Source organism: Pinus tabuliformis, chromosome 4_1, assembly GCF_031772625.1.
Source record: "Pinus tabuliformis cultivar Carrire ecotype Pingquan chromosome 4_1, CPIR1, whole genome shotgun sequence".
In the NCBI taxonomy this organism is placed as follows: domain Eukaryota; kingdom Viridiplantae; phylum Streptophyta; class Pinopsida; order Pinales; family Pinaceae; genus Pinus; species Pinus tabuliformis.
The window spans coordinates 814,132,935-814,154,468 of NC_142303.1; the positions used below are offsets into that span (position 1 = coordinate 814,132,935).

General features: G+C 36.4%; 1 pseudogene; it reads right to left on the minus strand.

Moving 5' to 3' along the window:
- Nucleotides 1-3,670: 3,670 nt before the first annotated feature.
- LOC149178719 (aspartate aminotransferase, cytoplasmic-like) lies at nt 3,671-20,937 on the minus strand (annotated as a pseudogene).
- Nucleotides 20,938-21,534: the final 597 nt, after the last annotated feature.

The following is a 21,534-nucleotide window of genomic DNA, read 5'->3' on the forward strand; positions in this document are numbered from 1 at the left end:
CACGAAAAATGAGAAATACATTAAAAATGTGATCGCAATCATGTTTTTCATGTATTTCTCATTTTTCGTGTGGCATGGTCCATCGAAAGTATGCAACATGGGTACTCCTTGGATGATGAATTAAATTTTTCATCCAATGAGTGCTCCCGCTCGGAATTTGAGTAAAATCGTAGCGAGATAATTTGAAAATATGAGTTGAAAAAATTAGTGTTTTTTAATCCTTTCACTTTTTTACTCAAAAAACGGTGAATCATCCTTCATGATTGACATCATCATCTTGAATCATATTGGTTCTTATAAAGTTGATTTTGGTTGTACATTTTTGTTTTGAGGTCCATTTTTTACCTCAAAATTTCTCTAATGAAAGAGCCAAAGAGAGTGGGGGAGGGAGAGATAGATATATATGAAGACAGGGGGAGCATGTGTGTTTGGGGGGATGAGATAAAAAGAAAAAGAATGAGAGATGGAGGGAGATATAACCAACCTAAATCCATCTTAATCCTTAATCTATCAATCACTGAGAGGGATCAAATCTCTCAAGGTGCAAACCTTCCTCAAATTTTACACTCAGAAAAGAGGTTTGCACCTCAAGAGATTTGATCCCTTTCGGTGCTTGATAGATTTGGGGTTAAGATGGATCTAGGATGGTTTTAAAAAATGGACATCTAAATTAAAAAACAATTATAAAAATATAACTTTTTTTGTTATTTGGAAAAAAGAAAAGAAAAGGAAATTTGTAATTGTTATTATTTTCCACAAATAATAACAAGCTCCAAAATATGCTTTTAAAAGTAGTTTCATAATAATACAAAGAAAGGAGTACAAATTTTCCAAGAGATAGTTGGATTTATAGTCTATGTAAAATACTCCTACTATTAAGATAGCAAAACACTGCATATGAAAAAACTTGAAAGGGAGAAGTTACTGAACATATTTTCCAATATGTGAATTTCTAGGAGCAAGAGCATTTAGGTCTAGGAGGCTCATTGCTAAGTGTGGAGAACTCGTTGTTGAGTAATCTAATGCAGATTAAGTCTGCATGGCTGCTTCTTGGAGAATTTAGAGTTCTCTTACTTGTAGCATAGGGCTCCACACTCATCTTAGGGTTGTTGAAGAGTTTGTCTGAGTTGGAAAATAATTTTTAGAGAAGATTGAAACAGAACTAAAAGACTAGAAAACCCAGTTTGTAGACTATGTCGAGAGGAGTGAATTTCCTCCAAATCCATTGTAAATTGCCAAACGATAGCTTTCACTGCCAAAATTTCCCTTTTTCCCATGATCTTCTGTGAAATTAAACATTGATTTGCCAAAAATGTGTGCACACATCTAGCCTTGTATCGGTGAAAACCTATGCTGTGGAATGGATGTGAACCTGAATTTGACACATAGGTAAGTAGGAAGTAGAAATGGTTTCCCATTATTTTCAGTCCCATCAACGTTGAAGGTCACTAAAAGAAATAATGGTAAGTACATAGGATTAAACACATTGGCATGTGATTTATCCCACCACCACATCGGATAAAGTGAGGGGAATAATTATGAGGGGAGTTGGGGGTTGTGTGAGCTATGTAAATGATGTTGAGGGATATGTATGTTGTGTGAAGGACACTGAGATTGAGATGGTGTGTTATGCAATTTCTTTGCATGAGAATGAATGATGCCATGGCACCATGATGAAACAAGTCATGAATTAGAGGGGGCTTCAAGGAATATAAGGTTCAGGTTGATTGTTTGTGGCTACTACAAGACTCTGGGAATATGATAAATCAATATTTCCTCCTAGGTCAAGAGCACCCCTCTTGCACCTATCGCCTTAATGCTAGGGAATTTTATTAATAAAAGAAGTTGTAGCAAAAACTCATGAGTTATACAAAATTGGTTTCCCACCATGGTAATGTAATTCCAAAAATCCCACTAATTATGTTCTAAAATTCCATCTACATACCACGTCCAGTATTACGTTATACAACTTCATCATAAAACACAAAAATACCACATTACTAAATTGGATTACAAGACCAACTTCTTGTCACTATTGGTTATGCTACTTGAGGTGGTTTTTTCTTTTATACCATTATTGTTCGTGCTTCCTTTCTCTTTGTTAAGGTCCTCGTTATTCCTTCCATTTCCGATTGGTCTTGAGGTAGGGGAACTAATTAATCTTCTATCTCATCCTCTTCAATGTGATCTACACAACTTGCTTGAGAAGTTTATCTAAATTTTACAAACGCATGTTGAGATGGAGGGTCTTCTTTTGAAGGAGTGTCCCAAGGTCGCTTTGGATCCATTTATACACTACTATCTTTCTTTGTTTCCACTTTTAGGTCATCCAAGGGAGGATCCAAAACATATCAAGTGGTGTATTGAAGAATTTTTTGTTAGAGATGTTCCAATATTTTTCAAGGAAGCCTCTTTGGACCATTCTTTAGGAGGATCCAAATCAAGTGATACTTCATTGCTAGTCAGTTGATAATCTTCATTGGAATCCTTTGACCAAGTTGATTTTTAATGGGGTTTTATGGCCTTCTGTGAACTTTTAGGACATTACGTTGCAAGGTGGCCTATTTTGAAACAAACACTATGACGCAAGGGATTCTTTCATAATCCAACTTTTGAGACAACAAATAGTTTTCTCCTATCAAACTTATTCATGTAAGAAACCCTTTGTTGAATTCTATTTCCACACATTCGAGCATATGTACAAATGTTGGAATTCTTGATTCCATGTCTTCTAAAATATAGCATAACAAGTGTAGAACACTGAGAAGGGGGTATATAAATATTCTTCAATTTTTTCCTTTTTTAACACATTCACTCTCAATGAATTGATTATTAAGCCAGCAACACAACTTTAATGAACTATATTAACCAAGTCAACTACACAACTTTAATGAAAAATATTAACCATTCAAACACAATATTTAGAGTTTTATATGGAAACCCATTTGGAAGAAAACCACAAAACAATTGTCTTTATTAATGGATATAGACACCAACCTATTGTACAATTGCAAGCACCAATTTGTAGGAGACACCAATCCCCTTTCAAATTTGCAAGCACCAACCTATTGGATACACCAATCCGCTTTCAAAGGTTTTTAGGCACCAACCTGTTGGAGACATCAATCACCTTTCAAAGTTTTGCAAGCACCCACCTCCTGGAGACTCCAATCCCCTTTCAGATCTCCAATTTATATTTTATTTGTTGTTGATCCAATCAACTCCTCTTCAATCACCTTCAATAATCATCAGATCTTTAATCTTAACTTTTTTCAACACCTTACAACTCTATGTTCTACTACAGCTCTTTGTTCTACAATTTGATCTCATCTTATCTAGTTCTGATGTATATTTCTGAAACATTCAGCTCTTTGTTATCCTCCTAATCTCTAAACAACACTCTTCATCCAATCTGTCCTTCAGAACTCACGCTAATTTTCTATCTGCTCAATTTGTTTCAGCATGTATTTATAATTTGTTGTTTTCTCTTGTTCAACCTTTACAATGGTTTGGCACCCATGGTTTAAATCAATATTATTGTTTAGTCGCATGGCCTTGTGTCTTGACCGTGTCAAAATCTTTCTTGCCAACTTATGGAGCTACCTAAAGTTTGTTCAAAGGAAAAATAATGACAACCTGGTTCCAATGAATAAAACAATAGCCTCTGCAGTCATACATGCAACTTAAAAGTGAACATTCCAGTTTGCTTAATAATGTGGCTCCGGTCTCCAAGGGCTCCACAAGCCTTTAGAGCATCACAGATTTGATGGCGCATGATTCTAATGTGACATTCCATATGTTTCAATTCAATAGTCCATTTGTAATAATATTATTGTCACTAAGAATGGTTGCCACAATCAAAGCACCATGAATAGAAGGGGCTTGAGTACATTGGGTGAGTAACCAATTACAACTGATTTTCAGCTCTGGTTGCCACAGTTGGACTCCTGCCAACCTAAGAGCATCCACACACTTCCCATACAACCCCATATTCTTTGCATAACGAGCAATGTCTGCATCAAGGCTTCCACTGGAAAATCTCTGATAAGCACTGTCAAAAAATGGCAGCATACCTTTTAAGCTTATTAATTGTCGAATTCCTTCCCATTGGTCTTGTGTAGGATCTACACCAGTGGGACATGCACATGCATGAAGGAGCACTATAGCTCCTGTTGGAGCTGCATGTAGATGTTCAAGCATACCTTGGTAATCAAGCCCACGTGTTCTTGGATCATCATAGCGATATGTCTTCACACTCAATTCTCCAAGAGTAAAGATATTGGGATGGTTAGCCCATGTGGGTACTAGAATATAAATTATGTGTTGGCTATAATGCTTTGACAAAAACTCAGCTCCAGCCCAGAGAGAACCTGTTCCAGACAAGCATGGGCAATCCTTTTCTTTGCAATAAGAGGACTTCCGTCACCAAAAATCAGATTTGCACCTAGTTTGTTGAACTCAGCAAGACTAGCTATGGGAAAATACTAATATCGAGACTTGTCTTCAATTAAGAGCTCCTCTGATTGCTTGATAACATCCAGTACGAGATCTTTTCCTTCCTCAGTTCGATATGCCCCAACACCCAAATTCAATTTTAGAAGGCTCGGATATTTTTTATAGGCAACTGTCACTCCAAGAATTGGATCCTTCGGAGCCTATTCCAAATGTTTGTTCTTGAATTGTGTTTTTTCCAGACAAATTTCTCAAACTGCATTCCATGTTCTCAAATCATATGCGCTCGACATAAAGACCTTGCCCAATAGGTTTCCAACTTTCTCATTCATTGGTGTGGACTCTCTGCTACTCATAGAATGGGAAAGTGACAAGCTCGTCTGTAGCCTGAACGCACAATCGTCTTACCCTCATCAGAGGAGATTCCCATAAAAATATCCACGTACTGTCATCAGAAGCATCCAGTCCCAAGCTCGAGGGAGAAGCACATCCACCTTCTCCATAATAAAATAACCACTGGTGTGGTCAATCCCAATACCTCGATGGAATAACAAAAGAGTAAATGTTTGTACAATATCCAACCAGTGCACTTTGCAAATGCAACATAAAAAAATCTTGGAATTTCAAAAGAACCGATCAAGGCAACCCAAGAAACTATGGCCAAAATAAGAAATTGAACCCAAAGCATGGGTGTCTTTCTATCCAATCACTTAAATGCTTTTGGCATTCCTCTTTACCTACATGAATATGGTCACCGAGAATGGAAAAATACCGATGATATTGTTCCAGCAATCATCATTGCATAGGCTACATAAGAAAAATATGATACTCCATAGTGAAGGCCATCAAATACAAATGCAAGAGCGTTGATTGGTTGAGAACTAACAACGAACAGAACTCCATATCTTACTAAATCCAAGACAGCTTCATCTTTTGTGAATAACTTGGCAAAGGATCCAAATTCTGTAAACAGAATCACAGCTAGGGCAATACCAGATCCTGCTCCTATCTGAAGGACATTAAGAGCAACCTGTTTGACCTGGATATTAGTCCATTTTTGTAAATGCACTAGCAATGAGGCACTGTCCCAATTATGTCCCTTCTAGCCACATAGGCTTGCTTCCTTTTGAAAAAATTGGCCATATCAATACTCGATCACCTGGGATTACTTTATGATTGCTCAGCCTTTTAACATGAATAACACTGCAACATCAATGACACCACATGTTGAATACCAAGCTCTACCAATAGCTCAAAGAGAGGGTAGACCCCAAAAATACAATAAACATGGAATTGAGAAACTAACTCAAACTGGAGCCGGGGTCAAAATATCAGCCAATGGATCAGAGGAGGGAGTCTATGGCTTTATGTATAAACTAGAATTGCCCCTAAACCAAGGTCCTGAAGCAAATATCTGATCAGAGGAGGGAGTCTATGGCTTTATGTATAAACTAGAATTGCCCCTAAACCAAGGTCCTGAAGCAAATATCTGATTCTTGTCTTCCAAAATATCAAACTCAAAAATAAAATACCCTTTTGCACATGGATGAATATAACCTACATCTTTCATTTATGGCTTCCAAAAATTCGAGATCCAGTGATGGAGATCAACAACACGAGGTGGCTTCCAAAAATTCGAGATCCAGTGATGGAGATCAACAAGACGAGGCAAGAACACATTAAAACAACACACTAAAGCGTTCGCAATGAGATGTGTTGCCTTAATAATATCTTTCTCCATAGGAAAAAATAAAGTTGGGGCTTACTGCATCAAACACGAATGAGAAAAGAAGGTCCACATCAAGAGTTGGTTGCCTTCTGGAATGGGCAAAGTGGCTTGTTTCGAGACTCTGAATCAAAGAAGAAGCAGAAGCGGACCCTTTCATTGCCGAAGGGGAGAAAACAACCATTGATAAACTTGTGTGGGCCACTGACACAAAGACAGGAAGGCTTTGGAACAAGTCTTAAAAGGAGAGAGAACTAGCCATTTAGAATCAAATATGCGCTGAGGGTTGCGCATGCGATTAGGCATAGCCCATCGTTGCTTAGGGCTAAACCATGAGTGAGCAGCACTCTTCTACTTATAACAAAACATATTAGTACAATACTAGCATACCCCAAAGTGGAGGAAGGAAACGAGGAAGAGGAAGAGTTTATGGTTGATTTTTTTATTATATGTAAATGTATTAAATGGAAAATTATTAATTTATTTAAAATAACTGTTGCAGGGTAGATTAGTGTTTTCCACTCAAATTAGAAATTATGCTTTAGAAAAAATTGCATAAAACATTATAATTTGCATTGATCCATGTTAAATTAATAGTGGTTAATAAGTAAATCAACTCTGGTAGTCTTGATTTGATAGGAACTAATAAATTGAGATGTCTACACATTTACAATTTTACTCCTACATGAAGCTATATAAATAATGCTTAGAAGTAACTCTTGGTAAGTGTATATTTATTTACGTCTTACTCATGGTAAGTATATTTATTTATGTCTTATTCTTATCTTTTTTTATGCAAAGGCTTGCCTAAATTATGGTGGGAAATAATTGATGAGTTAATGTATACGACCACAAAATGCTAAAGTAATCATCAATCTAGCTGTTGTATCAAAAATGTTGTTGCAAGTCACATCAACACCTAGGGACACTACCCAACTACATTTTCTACTGGTAATCATCAATCTACCTGTTGTATCAAAAATATTGTTGCAAGTCACATCAACACCTAAAGACACTACCCAACTACATTTTCTACTGCAATATAAAATTTGAAGCAAGCCTTGTCATAGAAGTTCAGTGCAAGTCCACCATCTGCACATGATCAAATCGAATCTGGTTAGTTAGATTAATCTTAAAAAAATAAATTATAGTAATTTTAGACTTAAAAATATTCTACCAATTTATAAGTTATAAGTTAGACTATAACAAATTTAAATTTTATTCAACTTAATTTATTTTCATATCATATTAAAATCTAATTTAAACTTGACAACTATAATTTAAACCTCAATTTTGGAAACCATTTTTCAGCTTGTAGAAAATTTCAAATATTACACAATGAATGAAGAACAACTTTTTCAAACCTCATTCCAAACACCCATTCGTAATGTGAAATTTTATTATAAAATACAATTTTGGAAACATTTTTTCAGCTATACAAAATTTCAAATATTTCGCAATGAATGAAGAATAATTTATTCAAACCTCATTCCAAACACCCATTCGTAATGTCAAATTTTATAAAAAAACGGCTTGATGTTGCAATTTCCTTCCTAGTCTGTTTGAAAAACACCAACTCCCCCAAAGTTATTCTACTTGCCTAGCATTGAGTTAGCATTGAGTTCTTTATATAAAGGTTCGTCTGTGTGAGTGTGAACTCCAACTTGCTAGATGTTTACAACTACAGACTTTGAAAGTTTAAACAACAAGGAATATGCACATGTAGAAAATGTGCATATCATATAAACAAACTTAAATAATGTGTACATACAAAGGCATTGGGATATGCACATTTTCTGCCTCAAACATTTAAAGGCTGCTCATATTAGATGCATGCCCCGTCACCCGAACATAAACGATATTTACCGGGAGAGGGATCGATCTTAATATGTTTAGCTACCATAATCATTTCATATGAAATGGCGTTGTTATGTGTTTATCAAACTTTTATGAAGCATCTTACACATCTTTATATGCACAAATATGGTTCTTGACAGAAAAGGAAAGTATCGCTCTGATTCATTGCGAGTTGACAAACATACCCAATAAACTTTCCTCTGGCATCGAAGTACTCTCCACAGAATTAAGGCCCCCGGAGGAGAGAAACTTTCTTAAAGCGAAATCAAAACTTCTGTTATGATGATAATATAAGATTCGTAGACGAGAGTTCGAATCCGATGCAAAACAACAATACGTTTTAACTGTAGCAGCATCAAACAATATTCCTCCTGCACAAGGCAAGCTAATTCAATAAATGCAAAATGCCCTCTGTTTAGGCAATACAATTCGCTGGGAGTTTTCCCGTTCTGCGTTGAATTCTCAAGCCCTTCCGAGTATCCTGCATTGCATTTTTCACTTAAAATATTTATGGTGTCTCTCGCCTTCGACACATTATCATTATCCCCAAAGCCTGTTTCGCTGCTTCCCAGCCTACACAAGTCACAGAATTATGCTTTTTCCCTTTCAGAGGCTTCCTCTGTCATCCAATGCTCGTTTCCAGTTGAATGCAGTGCCTCGAGCACAGGAGGTATTAAGTCCCAAAGGTCGCGGGCTCAAAACTCTTCGATGTACATCGGGTTCAAAGAGTGGTAAAGCTCACATCGAATCCTCTGCAGAGCAACAACGCACAGAGGTGATCTCTGCCATGCCTAGGGTGATGGACCTCTATGCGGCAATCAACAAGAGAAACCCGAAAGCCTTGTCTGATATCATGTCAGAGAAGTGCCTATTCCACGACTCGTCTTTTTCCAAGGGTTTTGAGAGAAAAGGGGTAAGCAGATTTCGGTATGTAATCACAGATATTGTAAAAGTAATATTTTGTTTACTTTGCAGAGTTTGTGCATAGCATAAAAACATCTGATCTTATCCTTAGAGAGCAGAATGAGAGAATTGCGGGGTCAATTGTGCCTAAATCAGAGGAAGATTGAAAATGATGTAACTAGTAGACTCTAGGATAACGATCTTTAACGATTTATCAGCTGGCTTTTCTTTTCAACTGAATAAATCATGTCTGAAGTAGCTCTCAGGCATACATAATTTTACTTGAGATTAGAACACATAACCAGTAAGAACTAAACCTCGACCACATCTTCGAGACTAAACAAATAAATGTATTTACAGAACTAAACCTCGACCACGTCCTCGGGACTAAAAGTTGGATTTGGTTAAAGATTGTTAAGTGTCTCGCAGACATGGCAATCTTGGATGATGGAATTGATTTGTCAATCGCGGCAAAGATGTATGAAATAAACGCTCTTCCTTTCACATATATCTGCTATTTTCACTAGATTAATTTCATCCATCCTTTTGCATATTGTCATATGGACGCCATGGAATAAACTCCAATGGAAAATCGTTTTCCTCAAATTTCTTCGAAATGAAATTATTTTACAGTTTAAAGCCATCAATTACATATTTTATTGGAATGCAAGCCTCGGCCCTCTGTTCGTCATTTTCCAAGTATGATTAAAACCATTTTCAAGTTTTCCCTGATAATTAATTCATTCTTCTTCAGGTAGGATAAAACTTCGTTGTGCATGAGCTAACCAGCCTGCTATCGTGCTATCGGGTCTTTAACGCAGCTAATAGCGACCTCACCATACATACATGCCCATGCCATCCATTGTTTCTCCGGGAGCTCGACGGCAACTTTTTCTGGGAACGGGTGACCCACCACCTCCGAGCTGGCACCCGCTGTGCTGGCGCATTTTCAAACCAACGCCCGCGCATTTTCAAACGATCCCTCGCGCCAAACATTCATTTGCTCCATTCGCGCTCCCGGAACAGGTCCTCTGCAACCCTCTCAAGCATTCGTTTCTCCTGATCACGGTGCTGGCTCACCTCGCAGGTCCGCTCACGGTGTTGAATCCTTGCTCTCACGGTGTTGAAGTCCTTGTGGCTTCTGTTGCTTAGACTGTGGCCCACAAACAAATGTCCAACTCGGAACCCTCTGTTTCCTTTGTTAATGAAAGTGACAAGCTTGGATTGACATTCACACACAAGTCAGATACAGCAACAAAAACTGAGATATGCTAGACCAATAGCAGTAACATGCTTGCATTCTTGCGAGCAGATTTTGATTGCAGAACCATATATTTCCATCAATTATAACTTGGATGCCTGCTCTTATAACCTAGATGCTGCAGTAATAGCACAAAACATGCATGTTTTATTGATAGTAACATGGATGCATGCTCTGATAACCTAGATGCCACGGTAATAGCACAAAGTATGCAATGTTTTATCATCTGCAATTGGTAATTTGGTACACAGTTCAAAATTATATCCCTTTATTTCAGAATCCAGATTCTAACCTGCGTTGATGTAAAGTTTTTATGTCCAGAATATTTTCTGTTTATATAATTTCATTGGTGCATATATGGATCTGATGCACTATTATACATGGTAGACTACACATTATTTACATATATGTGATGCTTACAATTTAAGGGAAAATAATGTTAAGCATGAGTTTGGGCAGGGAAAGGGCGAATCCTAGTGGTCATGAAAATAAGAATTTTTTGGAGTGAAATTTGCCATAAAATATTTGAAAATAGATGTTTTTTTCTTTTTCGCTATTTTTCTTCTGGGATTGAAGATAACAAGTTGTGCAAAACTATGCTGTCTCAGTAATCCCTTCTGCAAATGGTTATTTTATCTCAATAATCCTTTCTGCCAGTGTATGTTGTCTCAGTAGTCCCTTCTGCAAATGGTGATGTTGTCTCAATAGTCCCTTCTGCAAATGCAAGACAGAAAGCTTCCGAGTACTGGAGGCAGCATCTCATAATGCGTATTTCAATAGAAACAACCTTACCTTCTGCAAATGCAAGACAGAAAGCTTCCGAGAATTGGAGGCATCATCTCATAATGCGTATTTCAATAGCAACAACCTTACCTTCTGCAATTGCAAGACAGAAAGCTTCCGAGTACTGGAGGCAACATCTCATAATGCGTATTTCAATAGCAACAACCTTAAATTGGAGAAGAAAAATGTCACTCAGGAGAAATCTTCTACGGCATAAGGAACCTAAAGACATCCACTTCGAGAAAGAGCTTCCCCAGGAAACAATTTATTCAGAGGCAGAACATGCATGTAGCTCCACGACTATGAACTAAGCTTGAAAAATTTGTGAGGTCTAGAGGAGGGACCAACATGCATTAGAGCCAGAACATGCATATAGCTCCACGACTGTGAACCTTGAAAATATTTAAAGGGGCAGAGGAGGGACCAACATGCATTAGCCCTTGAAAAAATTGCAAGAGCTAGAGAGGTTGGTCCTTGTTGAGGTCATCCATTAACTTCCTTGCCATAACCTGCTCTGGCCATAAAATATGTCATCCATTAACTTCCTTGCCATAACCTGCTCCGGCCATAAAATAGTTGAAAATTCTGATATCAAACATTGAATCAGGTTTTAGACAAAAAGAAATCACTGATACCAGTCACTGCAAACTTAATCTTTTTGAGAGATTGGAGCCAGACTTCATGAGTAATGAACCTAAACATAAAATTGACTGAATTGGCACACTATCTATACAGAAATCTTGCTTCTTGTTAAATAGTCTATTCCTGCTATCAGTATGCCAAAATAGAATTTTCTGAGGTAAACCTAATCCCCGTTATCCATGGATAATAAGTAAGTTTCACTAGGAATAGGCATCAGACCTCATAACTGTAACGATATCATTCTGACAGATTGTGTTCTTAAAACAACCTTGCTCTCAAATTGATTTAACTTGGCTGTATCTTATAGTAGTACCCGCTTATGCACAGGTAGCAACAAAAGTCAATGTTGCAGTAACCTGCAATAGTGAATTTTCAGATGAGTTTTTTATGAGAGAATTAGTAAATCCTGCAGGCATAATGGATCCACTGCCTGGTTCAGTAAATTTCTCCTTACCCCATCAGCTACAACAAAAAGACTGACAACAAGAGAATTTTGTAGACTAGGCTTTACAAGCAATGCATATCCATTAATTATTGCCAATGATAAGCTTCACAAGAAGGGCCATTGGCTTGAGCCTTGTAGGTTATATGGTTAGTTTTTGTGTTGTTTACAGACATCTGGGGGGGCACACATTTGGGAGAATGTTTGTTGTTGCAGCAACATTAAGAACTTAAACCTTAAACTATGTATAGATAAAAATATGATTGGGTATTTCCAATTGGAAGTATGGTGCATCTAAATCAATGATATGGATGTTTTTGTTGTTCCTGAAGGGGCTGCCCTTAATATTGCATATCAACATATGTCCAAGATCCCTAAAAAAAACATGCTAATATAGAAATGGACTCTAGACAATCTAGGTAACCTTTAGCTTAGCTCTAATATGTCTTCCATATCAAAACTTCCAGTGGACATTATTACCCCGAAAAGGTAATTGGCTTGATGCAGAAAGATTTATTCTCATGGAAAAATCAAGCTGCATACACTTCTGGTGTTAAGTGTGAATGGACTTCTTCAACAAGGCACACCAAATATTACCTCTTTGCCAACATCCAAAATGTAAAAAAAAAATGATGGTGAAACCATGAACCAACTCAAGAATTCGATAGCTGTAGCAGTTTCATATTTTGCACAGTGGTTCTGGGCACATTCTATTAAATCATTTCCAATGAGAATAGTAGTACCCGCTTATGCACAAGCAGCAGCAAAAGTCAATGTTGCAGTAACCTGCAATAGTGAATTTTCAGATGAGTTTTTTATCAGAGAATTAGTAAATCCTGCAGGCATAATGGATCCACTGCCTGGTTCAGTAAATTTCTCCTTACCCCATCAGCTACAACAAAAAGACTGACAACAAGAGAATTTCGTAGACTGGGCTTTACAAGCAATGCATATCCATCAATTATTGCCAGTGATAAGCTCCACAAGAAGGGCCATTGGCTTGTAGGTTATATGGTTAATTTTTGTGTTGTTTACAGATATCTGGGGGGGCACACATTTGGGAGAGTGTTTGTTGTTGTAGAAACATTAAGAACTTAAACCTTAAACTATGTATAGACAAAAATATGATTGAGTATTTCTAATGCCTAACTCTTCTCCTCTCCGCTCTGTTTTTATTGAAAAGTGGAATGCCCAGCTCTTCTCCTCTTCACTCCAATCTTATGAAAGCTTAGTTATTGCAGACTCCAATAACCATATTAGATTAGTGAAAAGTGGAATGCCTAATTCTGCTCCTCTCCACTGTGCTCTTATGAAAGGTTAGCTGATGCAGATGCCTAATGGCATTCACCAACCACGTCTTAACCTACTGCGCTAGCTCATTCACTTGTTTATAATGTACTAAACTGCTCTTCATCATTAATGACATCTGCCATTCCAAAAGTGGGAATGCTCAGATCAGTTATATGTTGTTTATACAGATAATCTGAAAGTTGTTATGGGATTGGCATGAAATACAAACTAGCCCAATAGTGCTAATTGACAGCCTAACTGCACCATGGGAAGAAGAAATAATTTGTTAGGATAATCAATAATTGGGCCTTGTACTGAGAAGGGTTAGTCTACTGTTCTAGCATGAGAATATCTAACATTAATTTCATAGAATCATAAGCTTCAAACTTCATAAAAGCATGTAAAACTTTTTTTCATACCCATAGTAATATTTTCTATATTTTTTTAAAAGAAAACCATGGTTGATAAAAACTAACAACCTAGAGATATATGCAACAGCAGTCACATATATCATAAACTCATCCAAGATGTATGCATATATCAATGAAGCCCTAGATGCCCATGATGCCTTTGAAGATGCCCTAATCCTAATAAATAAAGAAAACAAGTGAAGAAACACTCATCTTTGGATATTGCCAAAAAGATTAAAAATATGGAAGCCCTAAACATTGTCGAAAACATAATGATAAAATCCTAAAGTCTGCCACAGATAAAATAATGATTACAGTTCATAAAATATAATTTTACTGATGGAATACTGATATTAGTTAAGGATGAAAATGACACCATCTTGTAGAGGACACTTTCCCCTTTCAAATGAGCTATTACTCGCTTTCTAACTCCTCTTGGATTGAGAGAAATTTAATTTATAAATTAGAAAAATTAGTATTGGTAAAATGAATTATGTAGGCTCATGTTCCTTGGCCAAGTGACATGTCATTTCATTAAAGGTAAAAAACTAGTATAAATATAAGCTGGAACTGGTCATTCCTCCCATCAACCTTGGTGAAGAACATCACAAGAAGACAGATAATAGCGATACAAGCATGACATAAGCCGAGGAGATAAAAGCAAATACTTTTTTGGGAGAAACTATTATGCTCCTTTCAAACTAGGACTTGTTGTTAGAAGCTCGGATGTAGAATTGCAATAATATATGTGAGGCTCAAAACCTTGAGAGAAATTAGTTTTATAGGCCTGAATCTCAAGATCAAAATCCATGAGAAGCATGGATTGGCAAGAGAAATAGAAGCTCTGATAAGCCACTATGATACCCTCGGATAATCCTAATCAAGCTTGGACTGTGGAATTGTAGAAATGTGACATATCTCACACAGTGGAAAGTATATAAGCTCAGATGTTAACCTCAATTCATGTGATCAGTTTCCTATTGAAGAGCTCAGATTTGTTGTGAAGACTAGAGACTCGTTGAAACTCAGACTAATCAGTTTCCTTTACATAAGCTGTTCCAAAAATTTGAATATCTAATTGAGTTCTATATCAAAATATGTCATCATCAGTTGACATGTTACAGATCACCATCCAAATAAGATCAGAAGTCTAAAATGTAACAATACCTTGAGGAAACTAGATGCCCCTCAGTAAATTCATCTAAAACAAGAAAACTTTGAGCCAAATGCAAAGCTTCCTTAGTGAATTGGCAAAACTGTTCAGTTCTTTAAATATAAGTAAAACTAATCATCTGATAATGACCAGAGGTATCCTCCAAATGTATTCCCAACTCTGAAAGGCTCAAACTGTGGACTTGGATGTGATTGTTCATCCTTTTGATAGCGATATCAGAGTCCCCAAAAACCTGTAGTTGCAGTATATTTTCTTTGTAGCTCATTGTAATAGGAAAAATAATGTTCTAAATTCAGCTTGATTTTTAATACCAATAACCATATATGCCTTACTAGTGAATTTCTGATCCTTAGCAGTAAATAACACAATACCCAGACTACAGAAGTGTTCTGGACCCTGGCAGGCCCCATCAAATAAGCTCCACGCATAATCCTTGTTCAAGATCATATGACTGGGTTTTGGCTGTATACTAGGCTTATAAGAAGAAAACAGTGAAATCACTTGTAATGAAACTTTGAAAGTGGGCACTTAGACATCCGCAAAAAACCTGGCATTCCTCACTGACCAGATTCCCCAAGTAATCAAGTATGGAAGTGTTATAATTTCCTTTAGCTCTCTTCTATTAAAGTGCTCTTGAAAGCAATCTTCCAGGATCAATTTATCCCACAAATGCTGAAGTGAGGTCTGATGTTCAACTTCTTTCCACACCTGTATTGATTAAGGGCATAGTAAAAATAAATGTAAGGAAGTTCCTTCATTACTTCTACCAAGGATGCAAAAGCTCGAAGTACCTTTCATGATAATATCTTTCAAGGAAAATCAAAGCCGATTTGTGGCCACTTCAATCATGGACATTTGTGCCACGTTCCTGCATGTTTCCCATTGTTTACAGGGCAGATTTGCATAAGATAGGGCACTGCAGTAAAAGTATGTGGTTGTGGGTTATGTTCAGAAGTTCGAGTGTTCTTTTGAGGAGATATATCAGGATAAGGGGCACTCCTTTGAAGCCCAAACACAGTATCTACAACAAGAAATTGGGCGTGCTTGTGATGGGAGTTATAACCAACAGCAGGGATAACATAACAGCAGAGGAAAGGTGCTGATTTTGCCCTGATTTGATGCTACTTTTGGGCCGGTCCACATTCATTTATGACAGCAGAGGAAGGCACAGTACTTAAGATGGTTATTTCAATTATTTTTGGATCTGCAGTCTTGCTGGTATAAATAGTTACAACCATTAACCTTAAACAAAAGCAAAAGCAATTAAAGAATAATAAATTTGATTTTTAAAATTACTTTTATTTGGATTTTTTATTTTTATAATTTGCATAGTAGGAAATCATAATCATTAAACTCTTTTATAGGAACTAATCATAATCTTATTTATAAAGAAAAATAAAAAATATATATTGACTAAGTAATATTGACATAGTGCATAGTATGAAGCTCACAAATTGTAACAGCAATCAGGGTCCAATTTACAGCCCCCTTGATATGGCCACAAAATTGGACTTTTCATACTAAATTATGCCAGATTAAAAATCTGGTGTGAAAGATGAAATTTCTCAAAATTGGAAACAGCAGGCTCACCCCATAGGTAGTATATCTCAAAAAACTAGTTTCTGGAATGAAAACTAAGAAAAGATACATTTGCAGAAATAGGTTGTGGATTCCAACTCTGTACCAATCCATAATCTCTAACATCAAAACTTTGAAAGAATGGATGAGAACACAACAGGCATTGTTTAAAGAGAAAGCACAAAGATAGCAACACATCCTTGCTTATTGGGTTCAACTGATCTAGAAAATCTGAATTGCTTCCCCTGCTTGTCGAGGTTTAAGGAATGTTACAAGCCAAGTTAAATGAGGAACATCTTCATTGGTACCAGGAATTTAGCCTTAGAGTGCATGGGTTGTCCCCTCCTTCAGCCCTATGGGATTTGCTATATACAGGTCCATCCTTCCTTCATGAGTCATGACACATTGGACTTGAAGGAAATAGCATTGAGTATGCATAGATGGGTTCCAACTCCACAATTTTCAATCATTTCCAGACACCAAAGGACTGACTTTGAGCATGTCAATAATTTTCACCAATTTTCACAAAAGACCAATTTTCACCAATTTTCACTGAAATTCATTTTGTATTAAAGCAGCATGCCAAAATCACATCTACAGTAATGAGACAGCCTGATATATAAGAGTTCCAATTCTACCTTTATATACAATACACTATACTGTTATCCAAAAAGGATGTATCAAGCTTATAGTAGCAAAAAGGCAAATAACCATTTTCTGGAGTTTGTGAGAGTTCAGCCAACATTTACACTGAGATTTTATATGCTTTGAGTTCAACAAAAAGATTTCAATATCTCAATACGATAACCGTACAAAATTGAATTTACAAAATGTTGTACATATCCAGAGACATGTTCAACCCGTCATGCACACAAGATGTTCTTGGATCAGGAGAGCCCTTTATAGGGTTATGCCCATATTTTATCCATGAATACTTATCAGCTCGAATATTTGTCATCTTGCCATTGATTGCTGGCACTTTGATTACTCTTTTCACCTGCTATTTCCTGTAAAACAAATTGAGAAGAATGTTGTCAAATGCTTTTGGTTAATCCATTACAAAACAAATTAGCAATATAGGTTCACTTAAAATATAAATAGAGATTTTTATTCATACAAAATTTCATTCATGAAAGTTATAACATTTTCATCAACCAACTTTTCTTACCACAAAGTTTGAAGGCATGTGACTAGCTTGTCCCTCCTCTGTATATGGAGCAACTGTAGGTAAATTGTTGATTGGAAGTGTGTAATAGTTGTGTAGTTCTAGGGCACTAGATTGAGGCATGTTGGATGTCATAAATGCAGAAGGTATAGAGTGCGAGCGGCGATACAATCCGACTGGTTGTACAATAGGGGGCATCACCCTAGGGTGTGGAACCGAAATGTTATGGGTTGAGGTAGGGTGCTCAATGAATGAATTTGGTGCAAATGATGGAAACAATCAGGGGGTTTGATGATCAAACGGGAGAGATGGGCATGGTGAATCAAATGGAAAAGGAATCAATGAACTCCCCATATTTGGATCCACATTATTCTCATCAAATAATCAAACTTGACAACTTGAAGTATTATGAGATGTGGAATCTTCAGCTGTAACAAAAAAAACACATTGTTATGCAATTGCATTGAAGGTGATGAAGATAATGATATTTTGAATTTCACATAAAATGATACATCAATTGATATTTCCATACCAGTATTTCGTAAAATAGAATGTTGAACCCTTCTAGATGTGTGGTCCGGATTGATTTCTTTTGTAGAAGATATCTCCAATTGTTCATTCATGCTTCTTTTCCTTCCACGACACCGTCCAACTTTTACAAACTGTGGTTCGTCTTTTCTTGATTTCAACACACGAACACTTTGCCCCCTTTTTTTTATTGGGCTCAAGAAACTATGTCGTCTCTTGGTAGTGACCTTGGATGGAGTTACAACATCAAATTTCTTATTATTGTACTCTTGGCTTACATTTTCTACCAATTGATTTAGTGCATATGCCTGCTCCAAAGTTGTGGGTGTTATTTGTAATAAACCCTTCAATTTCTTATGAGTTGATGAAATCACAAGTTTAATTTCCTCATCGCTAGTTAGGGCGTTATCCGGCCTTACAGTGGTTGAACCACTGGAAAGAGAAGGTGGAAGGTTCATTTCAATTTCTAGGGTCATTACAAATTATTCATTTGAATCAAGTAAATATCTAAGTTTTTCTGTAATAGACCTAGAGACATTAGGCAATTCATTGCCCCCCGAAACATTGCTAGTCACTAACATCTCAAATTTCAAAATATGCTTACAAATATTGCCATTTAGGACCCATTTGCAATTACAAAAGTTTAGGTTCAACCCTTTATAAATGACATGATACCATGTATCACGAGTCTCCATAGTTTGGTTACGAACCAAATACTCACATTCATTGTTTCCATCAGTCACACAATCTTCATTTGGGATATTCTTTGTTTTGCACTTACTTAAATTTATTTGTTGCTCGGTTTTTGAAACTCGGACAAAACCAACGTTTTTTAAACGTTGCATGTCAATGTAATACAACTCAATCTTTTTCAATAACAAATGCAACAACCAATCCACCCTTCTATGGGACACATTGTTCTTCTTACAAAGGTACCTTTGCTTTAGATACCGGTGATAAGATTCGATAGCATTATTAGTATCCTGGTTGGAATGTGGGAGGTCCCTATATGCTTTTGCTCACATATCTGGAAAAAAAAACATATATTAGATGCGAAGAAACAATAGAAAATGGTCCATTACAAAATAAACTGATAAAATGCAACTTTAAGGAACTTACATAATTTGTTGTTGTCTAACCAGTTGGTCACAAAATAATCCAAAAACACGGTCTCTTCTTTGAATTCATTAAAGAAACTTTGAATTTTTTATTGCACAGATTCATTATCTTTACACGAATGCATGATTTTTCCTAAAGCACGGAAGATACGGACTTTATTTTCCTTTCCCCTGACTTTAGTTCCAACATTTTTCAACCACGCTCTATGGATATGCCATACACACAATAATAGTGTAGAGTTTGTGCAATTACTGAAATAATATAACATTATAAGAGAATATCCTTGAACATTATTGCTTTTTATCTCTTCTAAAAAGAAAAAATTGGTTCACCTTAATGCCTCGATTTCCGCCACTGCATCATCTGTAATGGCAGCTCGGACATGCCAATCTAGGTTTTCCTTTTTTCCATTTGCAAATAATTGTGACATCCATTTATAGATATCAGGAGTACTATTCCGTGATGATATTACCCATGCCACTAGAATCTCATTGTGATGATCATCAAAAACCATTATGGTGTACAGTTGACACTGCAATACAATAAGAAAACAAGATTATAAGCATATAAGAGGACGACATTGAAATGAAGTTTTGGTAAATATGTTTATCCCATATTTATTAGTGTTAAAAGTGGAGTCCATTGATAATATGTTGTTATGTGAGTGTTTCACTATCATTGAAAGCATCCACTTAGTTTGTATGTCTATAATGAAAGGGATGTTTTTAACAACATTTTGTTGTTGGTAGAAGAAAAAGCTCTTTGAGCACTCACTAACTCAACAATCCACACTCATTGGATCACTTTCATGCCTCACATACTCTAGCCTTTTGATATTATTGTACATGTTTGACACATCCTTTCTTGTCATAAAAGAATCTCGAGGTGCCTCTGTGAAGAACTCACCAAATCCATACCTTACATCAAAGATAAATTTGTCCCAAATCATCATAGCATTAAAACCATCATGAATCAAATATTCAACAATGGTTCATATATTCTCTGTTAAATGCGGCGCAAAATTGAATTTCTTGGGCATGTCATTTGCCTCATTTCCATGACAAACCACATTTTTTTCATCAATATGTTTGCATGCTATATATATTAGAACAACATCATTTGGTCTAAGAGCAAGTCATTGCATAATAAAGTGACACTGACAACCAACTTTAATGCTGTGACGTGGAAGACGTTTTTTTAGTTGTAGATCCAGGTTCATCTACATTGTTGGCTTGTACATGATTTGGACCATAGGCACACCAATATCTGGTGATCAAGAATTTACAAAAAATTAAATAAAATCAAAATAATATATATATATACAGAGAGATAGAGAGAGAGACTCACACAACATATTCTAGATATGTTGAAGCATTTGTCTTCTTGATATCCTTCACATCTTTGATTCGTCGAGTTTTAGCAACAAATTGAGTAGGTTTACTTTCCCTCAATTGCTCTCCACTTATAAAATCCTGAAGTCGACAATATGGAATAATCGCGACTTGGTCTCCTGTTACTTTTGTCCATGTCAAATCTTCCGCTGAAAAATCTATGATTCCTTCTGGGTCCTCAACCTCCAACTCATTGATGAAGTCCCACTTCTTCATTCTTCAAATCCCTGTACAAATGAGCGAACACGAATATTGACTAAACATATGAGCGACAGTTCATGTTATAAATATTGAACACCACTTGAAGTGCAATTTTCTGTAGTGTGTACAATTTACACTCAAGACCCCACTAGATATAACCACATTTAGAGCATAATTCACTATCTCCCCTTCATATTTTTGTACCCATACACAAAATAGTATTATAGACTTTCAAATGCTTCATCTTGGTATAATCAATACATTGCTGAAAGAAACATAACAACATGCAAAATCTGCTGCAAAGAAAATCCAACAACTCCTTGACAAATATGGATCATGACATGGGTTTATATTCTGAAGACCCAACCCTATTACTGAAACCTCTGTCTGTGTAACTCAATTTTCAACAGAATCCCAGGTACGGTGTTTGTATTCTCTACAACCTATGAGAATTAATGCAATCTTATGTTCCTGAAAGTTTGAATGTTTCACTGCGCTTTTGACATTAGGGCTCATGTCAAATGAGTAAGAAGATATTTGAAATTGTAGCCCATCTCAAGAGAGACTATCCATATCCTTAAGGTGTTTGTTTGACAAAGCTCCCCCAGTCTG